Source organism: Alexandromys fortis, unplaced genomic scaffold (assembly GCF_014885135.2).
Source record: "Alexandromys fortis isolate MF-2015 unplaced genomic scaffold, M_Fortis_MF-2015_v1.1 scaffold_359, whole genome shotgun sequence".
Taxonomy (NCBI): Eukaryota; Metazoa; Chordata; class Mammalia; order Rodentia; family Cricetidae; genus Alexandromys; species Alexandromys fortis.
In genome coordinates, this window is record NW_026068230.1 from 183,725 (window position 1) to 195,752 (window position 12,028).

The following is a 12,028-nucleotide window of genomic DNA, read 5'->3' on the forward strand; positions in this document are numbered from 1 at the left end:
TGCATTCCTCTCCTCCCGCATCTCTCCTTCATATTCCTGGTAGAAAGTGGTCTGCCCTTTGCTCTCCGAATGCCACTTCCTCTTGCAGCTTGGGTGGGCTCTCCTTAGAGACTCTTCTCTTGATACCTAGTTGAAAACTGTGCCTCTCTAGCTCTAGTCCCATCCTCTCCATGGCTAGCCTCTTTTCTCTCTCTCCTCTGCACTTGACATGGTCTGAATTAGCCTGCTATTTGTTATTTTAACCTGGTCCATTGCCAGAGCGTTCCCTCCACTGGAATGTAAGTTGTCTGAAAGCAGGTAACCTGCCTGTTCTTTAATACACACCAGGCCTGTGATGGGGAGGGCCCTCAGAGTAGATCCACAATAAAGCATCTAGTAATTCCTACTAGAAACCCCAAACACAAGGCAAACAGCTTTGATTCTCACTTACTTGAGCTAGTTTTTTTTTTTTTTTTAGACAGGATCTCGAATAGCCCATGTTAGCCCAGAATCTGCTGTGTAGCCAGTGCTGACCTTGAATTCCCGATGGCCCTGTCTCTACTGCCAGGGTGCTAGGATTACCCTGCCTGGCTGTGAGTAAGTATTTCTGATATTACTTTCTGAGAACAGAAGCCAAGTAACCTTACCCTTCATTTTGACAGGCTGGTGCCTGCCATCCCCAAAAGCTCTCTCAACCTAGTCTGTAGGGACCAGGGGCGGGAGATCATAACAGATGCACTTCAATTATATACATAATGATCTCTCCTCCACTAAGGTTGCCCTATACACCACGATGATCTGTCCTCTGCTAAGACTGTCCTATACACCATGACAATCTGTCCTCCGCTAAGGCTATCCTCTGAGAAAGTTTGAGAAGGACCTTAGTCGTCTTTTCACCCTTCAGACTTGTAGCCAAGAAAAACAACTCCCGGAGGATCTCCTGTCCCTGGAAACCAATTGATTCACGTAAAAAGCTGTGCTTTTTATTTTGCTGTCTCCACTCTCACAGTGCCAGGCCTAACCCCAAATCCTTGAGATTATAGCATCAGGACATTTATGGCCCCCTCAAAGGATCACCTTTGTTGATTTTGATGTCTGGATAACCCCTACCTATTGTTGAGAGATCCCATCAAAATGACGTGAATTTCATTCACCCATTTGCTTTGTGGGAGCTTTAAACCTATGCGACAATGATGCTAAGGGCACTGACTACACAAACCCTCAGAAGTCTGTCTTCAGAAAGCTCCTGAAGCCCTGTTCTCAGGCTGATGGAGGAAGGTCATTGGTTAAATAAAGAAACTGCCTTGGCCCTGATAGGAGAAAATTAGGTAGGAGGAGTAAACAGAACAGAATGCTGGGAGGAAGAGCAAGTGAGCTCAGATGCTATGTTCCCCTCTCCCGGCCAGATGAGATGAAGGAAGCCGCCAGGTCAGACATGTTGAATCTTTCCCGGTAAGACTGGTGCTACACAGATTATTAAAGATGGGTTGATTGGGATATGAGAATTAGCCAGTAAGGGCTAGAGCTAATGGGCCAAGCAGTGTTTAAAAGAATACAGTTTGTGTGTTGTTATTTCGGGGTATAAGCTAGCCAGGCGACCAGGAGCTGGGGTGAGGGAATGCAACCCGCAGCTCATACAACATCAGGCCTGAGAGCTGGAGCCACCTCAAGTCCTTCACAGAAGGGAGGGGATTAATGGGAACAGGAAGGAGATACGAACTACAAAAGCAGTATACATTGGCAACCAGGTCTACTGGTCTATTTCTTCCCCGGCGCCACTCAACGAAAGTTCATGAAGCACCTGTGTATGTCAGACAACCAAACACCTAGAGCATATCAATAATACAGATAAAGAGGCCTGCTCACGTGAATCTTACATTTCAATGAGAGAAGACAGACATTCAGTCCTGACTTTCATTGGGGGCAGGACAGATAGTTCAACAGTTAAGGGTGTGTGCTGTTTTTGCAGAGGACCTGAGAAGTTCCAAGCAAACTCACAAGGCAATCCCAGGGTGATCCAATACCTCTGGCCTCTACAGGAAGGAAAGCACAGGTTCTCATATCCATACACATACACACAAGTAATTATAAATAATAAAAATTACAAAATTTAGTAGTAACTATTAAATAAATTATCTAATTCATAAATTTGCTCATCTATAACATATTATAGAAACTCATAAGAAATACATGAGATGTGTACTATTACACTATAGTTTATAAGCAAGTTATGTAGTGTGTTAGAAGGTAAAATTAACCAACATAAAAGAAAAATATAGCAGATCAGAACAGCCGAAGGGAGCAGGAAGGGCTCAATAGAGAGGCAGTCATGGAGGGTCGCCTCACTGAGAAAGCGAGGCTTTAGCTACTCTAAGGAGATGAGTTGTAGCTACACAGTGGCTGCTCTTTCTTTTTAGCTTCCAATGTGATCACACCGAAATCCGAGCCTCATCACAGCACCCTAGAGGTCCCTGGGGATGTACTCAAGGTCCTTTTCCCTTGGAGAAGCACAGTGGCCGAGAGCAAGCATCCCTGTACCAAATTGTCTTCAAACACTGGCTCTACCCCTTACAAGGTACATGGCTTGGTGGGTGGTGTTCCGCTCCTCTGAGCCTCAGTGCCCTGCTTCAAACTGGAGATATTAATAGTACCTACGTCACAGAGCTCTTTTCAGAATTTAGTGAGCTAACACAGGTGAATTCCTTCGCACACAGGAAGAACTCAATGAAATCAGCTGTAATTATTGAGCCTCGCTCTGGTCTCTCGACATTTTCTTTACATTTTCCTTGGTCCTGGTTCTTTATCCTTATTGACATTTTGGCATTGTTTATGGTTTCTGCTTCTGTGGTAAGCCACTTCAGACCCTTTGTGGCTTGGGGTAGGTTATAAGTAAGTAAGCAAAGAAATAAAAAATCTGGACAGGAGAACATTTACAAAGAAGCAAAACGCTTCATTACCAACGGACGGAACTGCAAGTGAGGTCAAAAGCAAGAGATATTGATCCTTATTCCCAAGAGCCCATCAAAAGCCACTAAAGGACATCCTGCTTTCTCTCCAACCAGCTCTGCACCCTCTCCTTCCTCTCCTCTCTCTTCCTCTTTCCCAAACCCTTCTTCCTCACTCAAGAGAGAGTAAGTGAGTCACACAAAATGATGCACTAGCCCCCTAAATCCTCCAGCCTCCTAACAGGTCAGCGCCATGGGCCTCAGAGAACTGCCCTTCCTCCCCATCAGAAAAGAGAGAGAGAGACAGCAGATGAGGTCACTTTCTGTGCTGGTGGAGGGTCAGGAAGGAATGTTGACTGCCAACTGTCGTGAATGACTGAGCTCTGCGGTGACATGAAAGTCCCTGAACCCCTCAGTGCCTCTACTTCCTGGTTGGCAGTACCAGTACCTCCCAAGGTGCTATGGAAATGAAAGTATAGAATTCAGGACAGCAACACATTATTTTCCAATCCTTCCATGAATGTTGACTATACCAAAGTAACCCGCAGAGGGCCAAGAAAATTCAAAAGCCTTCGTAGGGGTGGATATGGCAGACACAGTAGACAAGCTGGTTGAGATGTATCCCGACTCAATAGAGACCCCCAGCAAGAAACAAAGGAGAAAAAGCATTTGAGCCGTGATTCCTTTTTTATCTTTATTATATTTTTAATTGTTTATGTTGGTGTGAGTGTATGTCTTATGAGTATAAGTGCCTGTGGAAGCCAGAAGACCATATTGGATCTCCTGGAGTTGGAGTTGAACTCAGATCCTTCGCAAGAGCACTGTGTGCTCCTAGCCCCTGAGCCCCTACTACTTTTAGAGGGGTCTTCATGGGTTTTCTTTGCATCTCTCTTTGAGACAGGCATCACTAGCCACAATGACAGCTGGGAATGGGCTCTGCACACTGCAAGTTCAGGAGGCAGCTCCCTGACCTCCACCACTGGCCCTCAGAAAAGACAAGAACCAACCCCACCCCACCCCCTCCCGCGGCTGCCGCCACCATAGCATGCCATGGGCAGCACTGACAGAAACCCTGCAGGTACAGCTGGGTGCTCCTCTGTGATTCCTGGGCTTAAAGACCTGGACTTGGCTGACCTGCAGTGAGCCCTCTTTCTCTTCACTCCCATCAGCCACTGACCCCAGAGACTTTGCTCTCTACTCTGTGAGTGTGGTCTTTGGAACAAGCTTCATTTAAAGACCACACCTCTCAAGCGGCATTAATTAATCACTTATTCTACCTGGTTCCTCCTGATATCAAAAATATCTACCTAAGTAGCCGCAAGGATTAAACACTGGGAACAAACAAGGCAGTGCCGCGTACATAGTAGGCACCCAATAGCTGCTAGTCACACAGATCGTGCCTGGGGAAGCTGGTCCGGACAGTCCACCACGAGCTATTACACTCACGGAGGGGCAGCATGTCCTTAAGCTCCCCACCCACACTCCCAGGCAGCAGGGAAGATTGTCTTGTATTGTCTGACACTGATTCCTTCTTCCTACCCCCATGGCCTGGAAAGAAAAATCGCTAGATGGTATGCAGCTTGTCTCTGTGTCCCTCATAGGCAAAAGAAAAAAGATCAATCAAGGTCCAGTGCATGGCCTTCTGATCAATATTCTTGACCTTCAGACACAGACTGATGGGCCTTTCTGTGTGGGAATCAGGGAGAACAAAGTCACTTTCTGAAAGTCTAAAGCAGACAGAAGTAAAGGGGCTGAGTGTCCCTGGAAACACCTCTTTAGCTCTCCCTTGGATGAAACCGGGAGCAGTTGTAGGCAGCCGAATAACGGACCAATGCAACATTTCACACAGATGGCCACCTAGAGAATGAACTGAAGATGGCCAGAGAGGGTCCAAGGAGGAGGTGATAAGTGATGTTGAAAATTGAGCAAAGTCGGAGCCGGGGATGCATTCCAGGCTAAAGAACAGCATGGCCAATGGCCTGTTGTTTAGTGACAGCCGCGAACCGCAGGGCAGCAGTTAAGTGGCAGCTGGCATAAGGAACTGGAGCGCCTCCAGGTACACAAAATAAAGGTTATAACAACTGTAGGGAAATACGAGAGCGGGCCTGCAATCCTAAATAGGATGATCACCAAAGACGTCATTGAAGTAGCACATTAAACAGGTAAAAGGAGAAAGGAAGAAACCCATGTGGTTTTGTGGAGGAGAAAGACTAATAATTCAGAGGTCCTGGTGCCTGCGTGGCTGCCATCTTGGTTATGGTCACAGATTGGGAGGAAGGAGTGAAGGGTAGGAAATGAAGTTATCCCATGAAAAGGACGTCTGCTCATGAGGACCCTCCCAGCCTATAATAAGCTTATCCCTTGGATGCAACGGGCAGCCACTGCGGGAGTTCCGACAAAGGACAGATGCAGCCTGGTACATGTTTCAAAAGGATGGCTCTGACTGCTCTGTAGAGACCCAGCTGCAGGTGGCCAAGGATGACAGACTAGTAGGGAGGCTACCGCAGAAACTCAAGCTACAGAGACCGGTGACTGGACTCATTCTCTTCAGTAGCGCATGCTGCCTCTCGCTTTCGCCATGTAAAACTACTGCGTGTGCAGTCCACTGCCTCCTACCGCATCCAGTGGGGTTCTCGAGATGTCAGGAACCAGCCCCGGAGAAGGTAAGATTGGGAATATGTCGCACCAGGGCAGCGCTTGGAACCCTGGTACCCACATGAAAGCAAAGCAGATGGTGCCTGTCCCGCTGCGTAAGTCCGGAGAGCTAACCCCGGTGGAGAAAGGTGTCCACCCGCTCTGGCTCTACAAAGACAGAAAAGGAAGGAGTGGGAAGTCAGGCGTTTCCTCAGAGTCCTAGAACAGGTCCCGAGCGCCCGGGTATGTAGTGTCTCAGCTGGTGCAGGTGCCGACATCCTGCAGGGAGCCCTATAGCACCCACCCCCGTGCACGCACACCCCCATCCCAGCTCTGACCCTTTGTCTAGCTTGCCTCTACCCTCATCTATCTGTCTGTCCATCCCGCTTCAGATTCAATGTGCACAACCCTAGTGGGGTCCCTCTGGCGGTTGCCGTAGTCGCTCAGCCCCGACCTGGGGCTCCCGGGAGAAGAAAATCATGAATGAAACGGATGCGGTGATCCCACTCCCCCGCCCTCTCAGTCCAGGCAACCTTGGCGTGGGGGCGGCGCCTGTGGGGACTCCGCGCAGAGTTGCTGCGGGTGAGGGGGCGCCGGAGATGGAAGCCGAGGTTAAGGGTCTGTGGTGCGCTCCCCTAGAGCCTTAGGCGATGCCGGAGCTCCCCACCCCCACCCCGCCAAGCGGGCGAGCCCTGCGCAATTCCCGGGGAGCGGCGCAAACTCGTCCGGGGGCGGGGCGGAGCCGGGGCTGGGGGTGCCTAGCAGACCCGGCAGCTGTGCCGGCGACTCCGCAGTCTAGGCGCATTTGGTGGGGCGATTGGGCAGTGAACGCGCAAGGAGCGCGGGACTGAGGGCTCCGCCGACAGACCGACAGACGGACGCCCCCGCACACGCAGACGCACCGAGCGCCTCACGGCCCCTGTCACACACAGACAGGGACACACGCAGACACACACACTCGCGCGCGCACATCCTCCCGCCAGCCTGCCTGTCCGCTCGCCGGTGCCTGGAGCCCGTTCTGGCCGGTAAGTGCGGCGCCTTAGTGGGTGCCTTTTGTGTAAGAAGCCGGGAGGCACTGGTAAGGGGTCTCCTCCGGGGTGGTAACAAAACTGACACCTCCAACCCTCGGGACCCAGGAGCCCGCGCCCGCCCCCGCCACGCCCCCCGTAGGGCGCCCGGAAGACTGGAAGTGGGGTCTCCAGGCAAGGGAGGGAGGTTGGCCCTGGGGACCACGGAGGGAGCGGCCGCCACTCCCCGCGCTCTGCGCTCTTGCGTGGTTCCAGGGAGGGATCCAGATAGTGGTCCAGGTCCGAGCCTCTGCGGCCCAACCTGGTGTGCAGCTCTAAGCTGTAGCGCCTCTCCAGAGTCTGAACCCCCAAGAGGGGAGATGGAAATGGGAACTAGCCTGCTAATTACCAAACTGTACCTTCCCCCGACTCTTTAGCCATCCGCCACCCGTTTCCAAAATAGAATCCGGTTTATTCCCCTCCCCCGACATATTGCTTTTTTTTTTTTTTTTCCTGGAGGAGGCCCAGGCTCCTGCAAAGCTCAGGTCAGAATCTTCACTAAGGATCAATTGAGAGAGAGGGGTAGGATCTTAGCGCCCAAGAACTCATTTGCCAGCTACATTTTACAAACAGGGAAACTGAGGTCCAACGACGTGGCATGGCCAAGGTCACCAGAGAATTAGTAGCAAAACCTGCTTCAGAATCTGGGGTGCTTGGTTTTTATACTCATTCCCCCACACAATCAGACTTAATCCCTACAAAGCCCAGAGCCCAGACATTCACGTGAGTATGCCAGGTGAATCTTGGCAATGCTGGCCCTTCCCCCAACTGAAGCTGAAGATTCGAGTCATTTCCTGCTATCCTTACTATTTTGAAAAATTGGGAGTGGGTGCTTTAATTTGCTTCATTTCACTTCAAAGAGGGCCCTGTTTTGTAAACACTCCATGGTTTGAAAGGTAATTGAGGAGAATGAAGCAGAAATTACATTCCAGGGTGTTAGTCTCAGGCCTTCCAGAAGTCGCTAAGCCTGAGTTGAACTAGGTCCTCAGTTGAACTAGGTGATGTGGTATTCCAGGCTTCATCTTCTTACCCAGTTTGAGCTGACTGTATGCCCTCCCCAGTCAGTCACTCTGCCCTCCTTAAGCATCTACCTCTTCTCATCCAAGCAGGCCTTTGTGGGGGTCCCCAGGTCCCCCCCCATGCCTCCTCCTTCTTGTCATTTATTAAGTACGGCCACATCAGAATCTGGGGTGCTTGGTTTTTATACTCATTCCCCCTCAATGTCCTTTATTTATGGCTAGAAACCAAATATGAGTGAGTACATCCCATGTTCCTCTTTTTGGATCTGACTTACCTCACTCAGGATAGTGTTTTCTATTTCCATCCATTTGCATGCAAAATTCAAGAAGTCATTGATTTTTACTGCTGAGTAGTACTCTAATATGTATATATTTCATACTTTCTTCATCCATTCTTCCATTGAAGGGCATCTAGGTTGTTTCCAGGTTCTGGCTATTACAAACAATGCTGCTATGAACATAGTAGAGCATAAACTTCTGGGGAAGCTTGAGGTACAGCTACATTGAGCTCCCTCACCCCAGGCAGAGTAGGCTGTCTGGTGACCAAGGGTGTCCCAAGAGGTGGGTCCAGGGAGTACAAGCACAACTGGATGAAGACAGGGTGAAGTTGATCGCCTTGGAGAATTCAGATGGGATAGGAGAACCAAGTTCAGTCTCTAGGGGCATGAAGTTGTCTCAAGATGGAGCTTCCTTGAGTGAGGTAAGCAGGCTAGCATGGAATAGAGCTAAGGTGACCACAAAACAAATCCAGGAGGCCACCATTGACATTGTAGTCTATGTAGATGGCATCCTTCTTCTAAAAGGCATTATTTATACAGACTTCATAAAGAACAATGGCCCATAGGTTTGGGGTGTGCAGGAAGCTGCCACTCTGAGAGTGGGAGTCCCCGGTCCCACGTCCAGCTCCTCAGCACTGTGCAGCTCCGAAGCTCCTTGTGACCCCTCTGCAAAGCTTGCTCCTTGAGAAAAATTCTCCAATATTTAGGATAGCTTTCAGGGCTGAACTATGTGTTGGGAAGAGCTCTGGGGGGAGGGGAAAACTTATTTATATAACTACTGTGGGCCTGGTTTCCTCTCCTTTTACTGTGTGAGGGAATGTTTCCTGACTTAAAAGGATAATGCATACAGGTTACTGAGTAGAGTTCCCAGGACAGAGGGACAATTCAGGAATTGATCGATACAACATTAGCGCCTTAGCTTGAGACCCTTTGAGGATGTGGGATTTTTAGGTCTTCACAACCCTCCTCCCTAGAGCTAGTCCTCTTCCCCGCAGACCTATGCCTCGATTCAGTGCTCAGCTCCTGTCAGCCGCCTGTGTCAACACCCTGCTGGAGCTGGTTTGCGGTTATCAGAGTGATTTAACAATTTGTCTTTACATGTTGTCTGCAGGCTTTCCTTACTCCTGGTCATCTGTGTTCACTCTACACAGCATACCAGGGGTGCTGATAACACCATCAACTCCATTAAGTAGGTGGGGCAGTTAAGACTAAAGACCACAAAGACTCCAGGGAACAAACAAAACAAAGAGCCTACTGAAAGAGTTTGGAAGGAGGCAGATTTCTTCTTCATAAGAACCAAGGTGGTTTCTGGAAGCTAGGGCACCTGAGCTAGGTCTGAATGACTTCTATATTAGAACACAGGTGAGGTGTTTCCAAGAGGTGGAAAGAACCTGAGCAGAGGCCACACATAATCAAGGATTTAGAACATGGTCAGGAAAAAAATACATCCCTACTGATGCAAAGAGTCAAAACCAAGTCATGACAAGGAAGGGTTGGTTGAGGCAGATGCTAGGGCCCTGAGGGCCTTCTGTTGACAGGGAGCTCAAATGGGAAAAGATGACAGTGGCCTAGATGAGAATTAACAAGGATCTGAACTGGTGGTGGTTTCAAGAATGGATAGAAAAGGAATCTGTCATCAACGAGGCTGCATTGTCACCCAAACCTGAAAGTGACCAGATGTGGACACTTCAGAGAAGGGTAAGCCACAGTAAGGCTTTGAGGTTGAATGGAGGAGGAAGGAGACTTGAGAGGAGCAGGAGTGACTGACAGGAGCCTTGATGACTACTGGTGCAAAGCTCAGCTTGCCAAGCACCTGATACTGTCAAGAGCTAGCTCATCCATCCATCCATCCATCCATCCATCCATCCATCCATCTGTCCGTCCATCCTCTGATACATAGAAGCATCCGTGATGTGCTGGCTTGTTTCAGGTTCCAGGAATGTGTTGTTGCAAAAGACTAACTTCCTACGTCAGCCCCATCAGGAGGGAAAGAAAATAAAACCTAAGCAAAGATAAAATACTAGAGGTGGTGAGCAGTGCTCTGGAGAAGGATAAAGCGGGGTGAGGAGTAAGTTGGGGTGAGGAGTAGACTTGAGAGAGCAGTACTTTCTAGAAGAGGTTGCACGTGCAAGAGGCCTGGGATAAGAATAAATAGATATTTGTAAGGAGCTCTGCATTGCTATGAGAGATAGGCAAGGAAAAGTGTGCGAAAGAGGACAGGGCCCATCATGAGGCTGCTTATAGGTCTGAGGAATGAGACCCATAACACAGTGGTGTTAATGAGTCCAAGAGGACCCAAGTCCTATTTGTGTTCTTAGTGCCCAGCCAAACAACCCTAGTGCTACACAGTGGCCCACTAAATATAGCCATTGAAGGGATGAATGTTGGACCTGGCCATTCATGTATCAGATTGCATATCTTAGATGTAGATGAATCAATAAATATGTTGTTTCATAGTAAGAATATAGTGAACTTGTAGTACAGTCACATTCATAAAACTTAGAGGACTTGAATGCCTGTGTCAAAGCCCCGTATCTTTGACACAGATACGGAGCAAGATGGTTCAAACCTGACATCCTTAGTTTGATCCCTGGAGTCCATGAAAAGGTAGAGAGAAATAACTCCCCAAAATTGGCCTCTGATCTCTCTATACAGACCATGGTACTCATGCACCCACACTCAAACATAGTAATCTTCATATCTCATTCAGTCTGGCTGAAGGTTGTAAACTCTGTTAATGACTTAGACTAAATAGAAAAATATGAATGACCACAAAAACAATTATAACGGTAACATTTAAGGTCTTTTTCTTACTTCTGTTTATTTCACACTTTATCCTGTTGAACTCCTGCACCCTCCACCATGCTTCCAACAGAGATTCTGAAGACACTAAATCCTTGCACAAAGGCACAGGTTTGCAGGACATGGCATTATCATCTCCAGTAAAATGACAGATCCCCAAAAGGCAGAGAGAGCAGCAGAACATAGAAATCATTTAGAGAAATATGAATACTGCAGGTACCTAATTAGTTATTTAAATGAATCTGCAAGTGTCTCAAGGGCAAGACTCTAGAAGGTAGCTACCATATAGAGCTTTTGTGCATTAAGCTAAACAAGGTGTGTATGGATATTTCAAATTATATGGAGTCCTATGCCAATAACAAAAGGTCACCAGAAATTACCCAAGCACTCATATGGACTGGCACCACTGTAGGTGTGTATTGTGTTCAGACCCTAAACTTGCTCATGACTGAGTGACCTAGGTGAGGTTCTTCGGGTCTCCCAAACCTAGTCTCCCCACCTCTACTAACTTAGGGCTTGGGTTTCCAGGAGACCGCAACACTAAGCCCTTCTAGCTTGTGCAGTTGATAGTGATGCTGTGGCCCCTGTAGCCCTCAGGTGATTTCCGGGTGTGAAGCAGACAGGTAATGTGTTGGCCAACTGCCAACATAAACTGTTCCAGAAAACAAGAGACCAGCTGTGAGGTGGCACCTTGCGGAGAACAAGTTGACAGGTGGTCTTGGTCTTAGAATCAAAGACTGTCTGAACCTCCTGGTCCAAACCCCATCTGAATCTAGCAGATGCTTTGGCTCCGTATCCTGGAACAGGAAGGAAACATGGGACACAAAAGCTGGATCCTGGAGAAAATGGAGAGAGGGAGAGAGCTGTAATCAAGGAGATGTAGGAGTGCTTGAGAGGGTATGCTTACGTCCCTGCTTTTAGTTCTTTGGGGGTACATCTACACCTACCGGTGAAATTGCTGGCTTATATGGTAATTCTGTGTTTAACTTTTTGAGAAGCTATGGGGTTCTTTTATTTAAAAAGGGGGGATTTTGTTTGCCTGGCATGAAGGAGACCTCCCATGGATGTTTTAGGAACGAAGGGTGCAGGAAGAAGCCATTAATTTCAAACAAGTAAATTTTGTGTGAGCTCTGCATGATCTTGGAGGTGAATAGAGAGGAAGAAAGAGTGTAACAGATTACAAATGGGTGCAGCCTCCTTTTCTGAAGAATTACTGTGATCTGAAGGCACTGTGGGTGGAAAAAGAATGCTCTCAGGAGAGACCATCGTGGGTGGAATTCATTCAAGCGTGCAGGTATTTACTG

General features: G+C 48.3%; 1 protein-coding gene across 1 annotated transcript in view; it reads left to right on the forward strand.

Moving 5' to 3' along the window:
* Positions 1 to 6,088: 6,088 nt before the first annotated feature.
* Positions 6,089 to 12,028, forward strand: part of Ptpn5 (protein tyrosine phosphatase non-receptor type 5) — a 71,703-nt gene continuing 65,763 nt past the window's right edge. Inside the window, exon 1 of the mRNA XM_050130826.1 lies at positions 6,089 to 6,583. The gene's annotated coding sequence lies outside the window, so the exon portion shown is untranslated. The remainder of the gene's footprint in view (positions 6,584 to 12,028) is intronic.